Genomic DNA, 12,264 nt, shown 5'->3' with positions numbered 1-12,264 from the left:
AAATCCTTTCTAGCACCCAGTGTTGTTTATGGCAGCCCTCTTAATCTTGGTCTTTTGGATGAAAATAGTTTTCATTTTTGTCACAATTTAGTCATTTCAAAATGGGATAGTTTTTGTCTAATTTTAGTCTACAAAAACCCAAAAGGTTTTAGTCTAGTTTTAGTCGACGAATCTCAAAGAGCTTTAGTCTAGTTTTAGTCAACAAAACTCAGAAGGTTTAATCTAGTTTTAGTCAACAAAACTCAAAAGGTTTCAGTCTAGTTTTAGTCAACAAAACTCAAAAGGTTTCAGTCTAGTTGTAGTCGACGAGAACTCAAAAGGTTTTAGTCTAGTTTTAGTCGACGAGAACTCAAAAGGTTTTAGTCTAGTTTTAGTCGACGAGAACTCAAATGGTTTTAGTCTAGTTTTAGTCGACGAGAACTCAAAAGGTTTTATAGTCGACGAAACTCTAGTTTTAGTCAACAAAAACTCAAAAGGTTTTAGTCTAGTTTTAGTTGACGAGAACTCAAAAGGTTTTAGTGTAGTTTTAGTCGACGAGAACTCAAATGGTTTTAGTCTAGTTTTAGTCGACGAGAACTTAAAAGGTTTAGTCTGGTTTTAGTCGACGAGAACTTAAAAGGTTTAGTCTGGTTTTAGTCGACGAGAACTCAAAAGGTTTAGTCTGGTTTTAGTCGACGAGAACTCAAAAGGTTTTAGTCTGGTTTTAGTCGACGAGAACTTAAAAGGTTTAGTCTGGTTTTAGTCGACGAGAACTCAAAAGGTTTTAGTCTGGTTTTAGTCGACGAGAACTCAAAAGGTTTTAGTCTGGTTTTAGTCGACGAGAACTCAAAAGGTTTTATAGTCGACGAAACTCTAGTTTTAGTCGACAAAAACTCAAAAGGTTTTAGTCTAGTTTTAGTCGACGAGAACTCAAAAGGTTTAGTCTAGTTTTAGCCAACAAAACTCAAAAGGTTTCAGTCTAGTTTTAGTCGACAAGAACTCAAAAGGTTTTAGTCTAGTTTTAGTCGACGAGAACTCAAAAGGTTTTTGTCTAGTTTTAGTCGACGAGAACTCAAAAGGTTTTAGTCCAGGTTTAGTCGACGAAAACTCAAAAGGTTTTAGTCTAGTTTTAGTCGACGAGAACTCAAAAGGTTTTATAGTCGACGAAACTCTAGTTTTAGTCAACGAGAACTCAAAAGGTTTTGTCTGGTTTTAGTTGACGAGAACTCAAAAGGTTTTAGTCCGGTTTTAGTCGACGAGAACTCAAAAGGTTTTATAGTCGACGAAACTCTAGTTTTAGTCGACAAAAACTCAAAAGGTTTTAGTCTAGTTTTAGTCGACGAGAACTCAAAAGGTTTAGTCTAGTTTTAGCCAACAAAACTCAAAAGATTTTAGTTTAGTTTTAGTCGATGAGAACTCAAAGGGTTTTAGTATAGTTTTAGCCAACGAAACTCAAAAGGTTGTGGTCTAGTTTTTATAACTGTGCTAACTGTAAAATCATGACATCTCTAAGCACAGCAATGATGCCCAAGTAGCAGTCTAGACCAGAGCTATGAATCCAATGAATGTATGACGTAACTAGGGGTTCCCAAAGTGGGGCCGTGGTCCCCCAGGGCTTCGCGACGCTCTGAGCTGGAGGGTAAGGTTATTTCAAAATGTGCTTTTCAGTGGAGTTTTATGAAGTCATTTTGAATTCAATCTAGGGACCTATGAGGCTAGTGAGGGGTGAAATGAATCCCCCCTTGCAGCAATGCACTCTGGGAATCAACAGGAGTCCATTGCCAATTCAGTTTTCAAGCCGCTGCAAATTCATACATGGTCAGCCGGTCTTTTGTTTTGGTACTGGTACAAGGCTATTTGGAAATCCTGACCAGCCCAGGCTCACACTTCTGTCTTTTGTTGTCATGTTTAATTCTAAGACGAGACTTTTTCCCTCCGCAGTGGCCAGGCCAGTGTTGATATTTTTAGCTAGCTTTCTCCCATAAGATCTTTTTAAGTCAAAACTCAACCTTTGCAATGCTTCTTTTACAGTGTTTTGTCTGCGAGCCAGAGGTTTCCCAGAAATAACCACAATATTGCGCCGCACCGGCCGGTTTCACACACTTCAGTCATTCATTCACAAATATTGACAGTATTCGGTGACCACATGTAGCAAGAAAGGCGACCAAGATGATGCTGTAATCCAAATATGGTCATTACTTTTCTGGGGGACAGTCGTGGTCAATGGATCGACTTAAGTTGCTCCAACAGACTCGTAACTCTTTGCGTCTTGGACATGACTGGATTTAAAAAAAAAAAATTCATTCCTATCTTGATTTATGGAGCTTTGAACCACAAAAACAACAAGAAGATATTTAAATTTTTAAATTTCACTTATAAATAGCTTATTCCAAAACTAAACAAGATCCAAAATCCCCTCTGAAATATTCTGTGAAACTAATAATAATAATTCCCATGGGACTATGGATGGAAACTAGCCTTGAGCTAAATCCAAGTATTTACAGCTCCTGCTGTTCATTAATACATGCTGTCCCATTCAAATAAATAAATAAATAATATTTCAACAAAAATAAAACCACACATTTAAACCTGGGTCTATCCATTATTTAGATTTAGTCACTGAACAATATAGACAATACATTTATTCATATTTATATCAGTACTCTGCAAAAGATTGTTTCTCTCTCGCCTTATTAATTAAAATATCAATGCTGCGGAACCTAAACGATTATTTTTAGGCTCAAGTATGCATAATATATTTATGTTATCCTCTTTACCCCCGCCTTAACCAAGTGAATTTTCTCCAGTTCGGCTTTGCGCAAATCTAAACGTTTCTCGACTGGAGAGCAACAGTGTAATGCCTCATTTGAAAGCTAAGACCTACAAAATTGATCTAAGCCTCTTCCCTATGATTGTTACATTTTTGTGCTTTCTGTTTTGGTCACATTTTGGTGGTTTGATCACAGTTACGTGAAAAATAAACAGAAGCGCGGCCAATACAAAAACCTGACAAATACATGATAATGAAAAGTGTTTAAAAAGTGACAAAAAATAGACAAAAAGTGATACAAATGTGACAAAAAAGTGATAAAAATGTGACCAAAGAGTGATTAAAAAGTGACAAAAATGTGACAAAAAAGTGACAAAAATTTGACAAAAGAGTGATAAAAAATGTGACAAAAAAGTGACCAAAAGTGATGAAAATGTGACAAAATAGTGACCAAAAAGTGATTAAAAAGTGACAAAAATTGGACAAAAATGTGACAAAAAAAGTGACAAAAAAGTAATTAAAAAGTGACAAAAATGTGACAAAAAAGTGATTAAAAAGTGACAAAAAAGTGACAACAATTTGACAAAAACGCAAGGAAAACATGACGATAAAAAACAACCCGCAACAAAACCTTCTAAAATGTGATAACAAAAACAAGGAAGAGGCATAGAAGAGTTTTGTAGGTCTTAGCTTTCAAATCTGTAAACTCCAGACGGAAGAGAGAAGGGGTTAAGAGGTTAAAGTAACTTGACGGTTACTTCAGTAAATATTTTGGCTGCTCTATCCTCTATCTTCACTTAAATTGACCCGCCTCGCTTGCCTTCGGGTTCAGGTTCTGGTCCTGCAGCTAATGAGACAATGCAGCTGAGAAAAGTGTCACATTTTGGACACTTTCTCCCCCGGGACGGCTCCTCTCTCTCAGTCTGTGGCCCCGGGGTTGTGCTAAACTCAGAGATATTTTTGTACCAATTAATTTTCAAATATATTGAGCAGTTCCTCCGTCAGATGAGCTTGAACCTGCCACAATGAAACGCCTCATTAGCGAGCGCTTTAGCGGCTGTGGGCGCAGTCAGTGGGAGGCAACGCGCCAGATAATGTGGAATACGGCTTATGTAACGCACTTGACTACAGCGACCTTTGTGTTAGATCAGGTTCAGGTTTTTTTTTTTGTTTGTCTGCTTTTAATTAAGTAAAAAAATAGAAAAGCTTTATTATACAAACAAAGTGAAGGACATGTTCAACTAATAAGGCAAGGCTCTGTGTTTACTTGTTTCATTGTCATTTTGATTTCCTATTAATTTAATCAAGCAATGCATTTCTGACAATAAGTATAACTGTTGGGCGCGGGACGTCACCAGCTCGTCGTCATGGAGATGCTGCAGTTTTGTTTCGATAACAGTCGAAGTTGATAAAAAGTTGATAAAACCGACAGGAGGCCTATTGTTCTTTGGCTTTTTTGACTTTACCTGTTCCCATTTGTAAATAGCACTGAGTTTTTGTGTGTGAATGAACTATTTGTATTACATGTGCGTGTATTAAATGTACTACAAAAATGAATTGAAGCGTATAGCACAGCGAAAACCTTTGTAGGGCTGGGACGATACACTTTTGTCACGATCCGATACGTATGATGACACTCAGGGGCCGATACGATAAAATTTGTCCATTGTCCAACGTTTATAAACCATATGCTTTTCACATACTGAGATATGTTTTTACCTGAGCTTAGACAAGTTGACGCGTACCTGTTTAACTTCACCCCGTTTGGAGCTATAGGAATATGCTGGGAGAGGCCAAATGCTAACAACATCTTTGTTTTTTTTGCGTGACTGAGGGCACGCAGTTCTTCCATACTGTGATATGTTCTTAACTGAGCTTAGACAAGTTGATACGTACCTGTCTGGTCTTTGGAAGAGCGTGGTCGCTTCCAACTTCACCCCCGTTTGGAGCTATAGGAATACATTTGGAGAGGCCTAATGCTAACAACATCTTTGGTCGTTTTGCTTGACTGGGGGCACGCACAAAGACCAGACAGGTACGCATCAACTCGTCAAAGCTCAGGTAAGAACATATCTCAGTATGGAAAAATGGTGGCCTGTTCCTTTAAGTACAAATGGAAATGCTCAGGAAAAAGTATACATATATTGGAGCAAAAGCTATACTTTTTGGGACTGAATTGTATGAAGAAAAACATTCGCTAAACAATACAAAGAAAGTACCGAAAAAAAGCTGCAGAACAAGTCCCTTAGCTGCCGTGTTAGTGATTTGTTGTAAGAAGAACTGAAGCTCTAATAAGGACTCTCTCCTTCTGTGGCTCTGCCTGAGGTTTCTTTTTTGTCCCACTGGGTTTTTGAGTTTTTCCTCCCCGTGTCGTAGAGTGTGAGGTCAGGGGACGCCACACAGTCCGTCCCCACCGGCTGCTAACACTTATTTTGACATTATGTTTGCCTGGATGCTTGTTCATTGTTTTGTTTCATTGCTTTATTGCTTGGTGCAGCCCTATGAGGCAAGTCCTGTTGTGATATTGGGCTATACTAAACAATTGATTGAATGCTTTTATGTAAACAGTAACTCCAGTATTATACATTATAAAAATCTTAATTAGTTTTTCATAATAAAACATGCCAGGAATCCCAGACATCTGAATGGTTTTGACGACATAATCCTGAGCTGTTACTCATACTGTATGTTATTGAGTGGGCCCTCAACAAAATCCTGCAGGGTAATCATAAACCCAGAGACGGCTGAACAAGATCGAGGCAGAGAACTTCACACGGCACCAAACGCTCTGAGGAGGTGTTGACCGATGGACAGCTCCTGCCCAGATGTTCCACAGAGGGCTGTTCCACGCGTCCTCTCGTCCGTCTCTGAGGTTTTACACATTTAATTTGCACGCTCGATCCCTGCAGCAATTTATTGACTTTACTATTGATGGTCATGCACTGTAGGTGTGTGTTCTACTGCTTTTACGGATCTGTCTTCTGGAGCTACAGCAACTTAATTATTTTTCTCAAAGGATCAATAAAGTGATTCTCTCCTGAATCAATATAATTTAATGATGTACATTACTCCCAGTGAATGTAAACTTGTTGTGAAGCGCCCTCTGCAATGTGCTTTGGAACGTTTGACCTTCGTGTTTGGAGCTTTAGATAATCCTTTGGTTAGTGGTTAGCTGATATTAAATCGACACAAGTACAAGTTTCAAACATACCTGACCTTTTCTTTTCGAGTGCAGGAGCATCTAGACTCATATCCTGTATATCATTCTTTCTTTCTGTCCTCGTAATGAGAGTTGATACGACAGACCAACCTCTGGTTGGTTAAACCCATCTGTTAATCACACTCAAGATAAAACATCATCCCAGACTATGCTTCTGCTCCACAATAGCCTCTTAACAGACCTCTGAGAGCATCACAGAGCAGCTGTATTTGAACTGACATTAGGTTACACACAGGTAGACTCTATTTAGTCATTAGGTCAACATGTGATCATTCAGAAACTGTTTGTTTTATAAAAAAAAAAAAATGTATGAATTTCATTTCACGATTGTGTGTCGCTTAGAGTGTGTCTTCCACATAAAATTTCAATTAAACATATTTATGTTTATGGTCCATAGTAAGGCAAAATGTTTAAAAGTTAAAGGGGGGCCCATACATATGCAACCCACTGTAGTTAGAGTAGCATGTTGTGATACGTTCTGAATAAAAACTATGGTTAGTTGCATTTGTATATCATGATACAGGTGCCTCGATGTGATATACATATTGTCAGATGCTCTAACGATCTCTTGCCAATACAATATATTGAGCACAGCCCAATGGATTGTTCGTCAACTTTAGCTCCCCTGAAACACAACAATCTGCCCAACAACAGAGCAGATGACGCGAGTGAAATCGTTTTGCACGAAAACATGATTTGTAAGACAGTTGTGGCCTCTTTTCGTTAATAGGTTGCGTTCACGGGACATCACAACATTCTAAAGAGCCTCTTCACCTTATTCCGGAGGCTCGCGTGGGCGCCGCCATGAATTGTGCCCGCCCCTTTTCTCCTATGTGTTAACATGGGACTGGAGAAGTCCGCATAAAATCAGTTACTACATGAAAACAAAGTCGTTTTCAGGCCGCCCAGAGAAACGCTGCAGTGTCGACATGTTGGTGCAGATGAACATTGGTCATTTTACACAAATCAATCGACTAAACATCAGATTTGAGCGGAGAATCATTTTTCTAATGAACGGACTTCGCGCTCGACCGGAAGTGTCTGGAAAACGAGGTGCCGAGACAACGCAAAAAGTGGCAAAAGTGGGCGGGGCGGAATAAGGTGAATAGTTTAACATTGAGGTGGAGCAACTGACGGTAACTATGGTAACTGCGGTAACTGACAAAATGCATATTTTTATGTCTTTGTTTTTTGGCTCATATCTCAGTCATTACTGGAGGAATCCACATGAAACACAAACTGTCACAAAGTTCATTATCTCCTCTGTCGGCACATATGAACTAATGTCCAATTATTTTATCAAAAAGTGGTGACAAGGTGCGAAAACATGACCTTGATGTTGTCCAATAGAAAGGACTTTCAGACATAAAAATAAAATCACAGGTTTGTGAATCCAATCACGATCAAATACTGATGAGGAAAAACATTTGTCATTTTTCGTTTTGGAGATTTCTTACAAAAACTGCATTTCTCCCATAGAGTTGTATTGGCCCCGCCCTCCATCTGACATTATGACATCATCCCATTCTAAATCGTGAACGCCACCTATTGTGCGTAAATTCCATATTCATAAAGTAAAATTTAGTGAAAACTGTAGTTATCCCCTCCTTAAAATATTCCTAAATGAAATTGAAATGTATATAAACAAAGGTTGGAATAAGAACTCGATCAAAATACTAAATATATATAATGAACTTTTTACATAATCTGTGCAGCAGCTCATATGTCGTATGGGTTGGAGTTCTGCCCTAGAAGCACTCAGGTTAGGCTCACCCCCTCTATTTGTGCCCAAGGTACACTCGCTCTATGGGACACATCCTTACTTACTTATTGTTATCTATATTCTTAAAACTACTTAATGCCTCTCTCTTCTGTTTGTCATTGTCTGTGCTATCAGTTTGTATTTACTTAATATTTTGTTTTGTTTTGTTCGTCTTATTATTGTCTTGTCTTCTTCTGTTAAATTGTTTGCTGTGAGTTTGTGTGGCTCGGTGTGCGACAGCAATGTGCTATGCTGAAAGGCCTCGTGCCATGTATCACCTCTGGCTGTTTTAAAATAAAATCAATAATAAAAAAAAATAAAATAAAAAAAAAACCTATTGTGCCACAAGATTTCATTCCCACACATTTTTCAAAGCCCTGTAAAGAGCGACACAAATCCCATCACTGGAACAATAGTCTTAAGCTAAACATTGATCTTTTGCAACTGCACTTCTCTTTTTGAAGGACAAATGAGAATTTTATGCTTCTCAATTTTGAAACCACATGCAGCTGCCTCCACTTGTACCCAAGGAAATGAAAATGCTGCTCTCACTGATGGGTTCACACTGCACCTACTGCGCCACCATGAAATGACTTTATAATAGACAGCAAATCTGGTAAATCTCTCTTTACTCAATGCAAGGGAAAAGTCAGGCGCTTTTCCGGGCCAATATGAACTCAAATTACCCTTTGTTATTCTTTCATCAATGGGAACACGCTGTTTCTATGCTGCCCGTTTCATTAATGGTTGTGACGAAAGCAGCTCAGACAGTCAGCCTCATTCACCCACTTTCCCATGATCCTTTGCTGCTGTGGCCCTTTGTGATTCATCGATTCAAGGGCTCTTTATTACAAACCCATTTCCTGTCTTTTTGTGCTCAAGGTTCTCACTCAAATTTTGAATATGCATAAAAAAGGAACACGCTATTGTTGAATCTAGAGTGGGTGGAAGGAATAATTTGATTTCAGTGGATTGGAAGTCTTTTCAATGGTACTTCAAGTTTTTATAATAATTAAACACAGTAAACACACAAAAAGAGCAATAGAGACAACTTATCTTTCTGCAGTCAAGCATGAAACAAGACACATGCAAAATTAACTCTTTTTTTAAAAGTTATTATAGCGTTGTTCCTTGTCAAAAATCTCGTACACTTTGGTTGTTTCTTCTGCTACTGCTGAAGCGCTACGATCTGAACTCCCTGGGTTGTATTGTTTCAGAAGTGTCTAAAAAACCCTACATCTCAGTTACATTTACTCAAGTACCTGTGCTTGAGAAGAAGTAGCTGTACTTCTTCCAGTACTTTTTCCACATTGTACTTTTACTTCTACTTGATATCGATAATAGTATTACTTAGCCATAACCAAGTGTGTTGTCTCCAGTTCGACTTTATCCAAATCTAAAAGCTTCTCGACTGGAGAGCAACAGTGTAATGCCATATTTGAAAGCTAAGGCCTACAAACCCGATTGTAACTTTTTTGTTGCATTGTTGGCGCATTTTTGTCACGTTTTGTCGACGTGTTTTCATTATTGTTTTTTAGTGGTGTTTTTGTAATTTTTGGCCACTCTTTTGTCACTTTTTTGATGCTCTTTTGTGGCTTTTTTGTTGCTTTTTCATGGTGTTTTTGTCACATTTTTGTTCCTATTTTTATGTTTTTTTTCAAAAAGCTTTTGGTTCAAGTGGGGGTTAAGAGGTTAAAGAGGGGGTATTATGCTTTTTTCAATCACATAGCTCCAGTCTATAGCACACTACAATGATGACGAAACCTTCTGTTGGTCTGTAAATGCAGTAAATTAGAATAACTGCCTTGTATAAAATTGCTCTCTCAAAATGGCTGCAGCGAATGTCTTGAAATAGGCCTCTGTCTCTTTAAGAACCTCTGCCTCTTTCCGACACGCCCCCTCCACACGCTGTCTGTGGCATCAGTGGGGAGGGGGTTCTGCTGAGGAGCAGTGGTTGGTTACTCGGCTGGTGACGAAAGCTCGGAGGCGTCTCCAGGAGGTGGGGGCGTTCCTAGGAGGACTCAGGCAAACCTATCCCTAAAATGGCTGCCATCAGAGTTTTTACAGATTACTCAAAAATACGTGAATGTGTCAAGGCAGCACTTCAGGCATGACATAATAACATGATGTAAAGCTTGAAAAAGTCAATTTTGCATAATACCCCCCCCTTTAAAGGAACAGGCCACCGTTTTTCCATACTGAGATATGTTCTTACCTGAGCTTAGACGAGTTGTGTGTGCCCGTGGAAGAGCTTGGTCGATTCCAACTTCACCCCCGTTTGGAGCTATAGGAATATCCTGTGAGAGGCCAAATGCTAACAACATCTTTTGGTCGTTGTGCGTGACTGAGCGCACGCACAACGACCAGACAGGTACACATCAACTCGTCTAAGCTCAGGTAAGAACATATTTCAGTGTGTAAAAACCGTGGCCTCTTCATTCAAGTAAAACAGTTGCTCGACAAATGGATAAAAGTATAATGTATTCAAACTTTAATTCATATTGTCTTCAAAAACGTATCTTAAGTCTGTTTCTATTGTACAGTATACTAGAAGGGTCTGCGCGTGGTTATTATTCTCCAAAGTATGTATTGCATAAGCACATCACTGTCTGGCTCGCTCCTCACACAGCAGATGGAGATGAGGCATTAGATGAGAAAAAATAATAAATGAGGAATGTAATGAAGCTTAATAGGATTAATATTAGGACATTCTTATTCATGACATACAGAAATCTTCACAAGGCCATTTTTGAATGACTGTGCCTGACTGTAAGAGGTAGATTGCTGGAATCTTTAAGCTTGATTGTATGGTTATTCGTGGTCGTAAAGGCCATTGGCACAGATAGGCAGCCACCATTCTGTCGGTCACTCCCAGGGCAGCTGTGACTGGGTTTACCATCATTGAGTGTGACTGGAGAACAAGGACGATGTGAAGTGCTTAGGTACTGTTTCTTGAAAGGTGCGGTGTAAATCTAAGGCTTTTTTCCCCACTGGGAGATTGTTTATAATTTGTACAATTTTAGATTTAAGACCAAATTCACCAATACATTTTGTATCAAATAAGCAAAATGGTAAAAAAAAAAAAAAAAAAAGACAAATTCTTAGGTATAATGTGTGTGTTGAAGAATGTCAGGTCAGGGTTTGAAATATATTTATTCGGGCTGGGACTTTAACATGTTCATTTTGATCAGTTAATTACAAAGATTTGAACACGTTAATATTTTTAACACAATTGACTCAATTGCATAACTTCAAATAATAACAACGCCGCCCAAGAAGTGACTTCCTGTTTTGATCCAGCACACCAAAATAAAAGCACACAACTCGTCTCATTGATGAGCTCAGCAGGTACTTGCAACATTACAGGAGTGTTATTATTAAATTGTAATTACAATTGTCTCATGTAAAGCGCTTTGTGACTATGTCTGTGAAAGGCGCTACATAAACAAAGATCTTCTTCTAAATACACACATTTTAAGTGTTTTGTCTGTTAATAGTTTGGCAGAAAGAAAGTTGAACTAATGAACAGCTGAACTAATGAATAAGATGGTGCTTTTACATTGGTGTGCTGGATAGAAACAGCAAGTCACTTCCGTTGTTATGAGTCAATTGGTTGCATTCACGTGAAATCACAACATTCTAAAGAGCCCATAGTTTAAAATTGAGGTGGAGCAACTGAAAATTCCGTGGTGGTAACTATGGTAACTGTGGTAACTGTGGTAACTAGCAATGTGCAGATTTTTGTTGGTCTTCGTTTTTGGTTAATATCGCAGTCATTACTGAAAGAATCCACATGAAACAAAAACTGTCTCAAAGTTCATCGTCTCCTCTTCCAGCACATATAAACTATTGTCCAATTATTTTCTCCGTCCAAAAGTGGAAACAATGTTCAAAAACATGAGCGTGATGTTGGCCAGTAGGAAGGACTTTCAGACATAAAAACAATGTGGCAGATTTGTGAATCCAATCACTGTCAAATACTGATGAGGAAAATCATTCGTCAATTTTCGTTTTGGAGATTTCTTACAAAAACTGCATTTCTCCCATGGAGTTGTATTAGGCCCTGCCCTCCACCTGACACTCTGACATCATCACAATCTGAATCGTGAACGCCACCTACTCTGGTGTTTCTGGTACGCCCGTAAATCTGACGAACACCCTACATCCACTCACAACAGTCATGGACGATGAAGACGCCTCACTTGGCAACTGCAGACAAATTAAAAAATTAAAAAAAAAACTTCCTGATGGGACGATAGAAAAGACTTCTGTTGTGTACTGTTGAGCTGAAATACCTACAATTGTTTTGCTTTTGCTCTAAAGCAGGGATGTCAAACATACGGCCCGCGGGCCTAATACGGCCTGTGAGATGAGTTTAATCTGCCCTGTAGAGCATAAATTCCAGAGTATGTAAAAAAGTAAGTCTCTAGCCCATTCCTGTGCGGAGTTATGATTTTTTAAAGAATAACCAGATTGCTCATTCTAGACACGAGGGGGCATTAAATAAAAAAATTAAAAAAGGATAGAGTTCCA

The 12,264-nt window shown here is 38.7% G+C and overlaps 1 protein-coding gene across 2 annotated transcripts in view; it reads left to right on the top strand.

Annotated features, from left to right (window-relative positions):
* sstr3 (somatostatin receptor 3) overlaps positions 1 to 12,264 on the top strand; it is a 49,015-nt gene that overhangs the window by 34,293 nt on the left and 2,458 nt on the right. The window lies entirely within an intron of this gene.

This window comes from Gobius niger (assembly GCF_951799975.1).
Source record: "Gobius niger genome assembly, chromosome: 10".
Lineage (NCBI taxonomy): Eukaryota > Metazoa > Chordata > Actinopteri > Gobiiformes > Gobiidae > Gobius > Gobius niger.
This window is presented reverse-complemented; position numbering and strand designations above follow the sequence as displayed.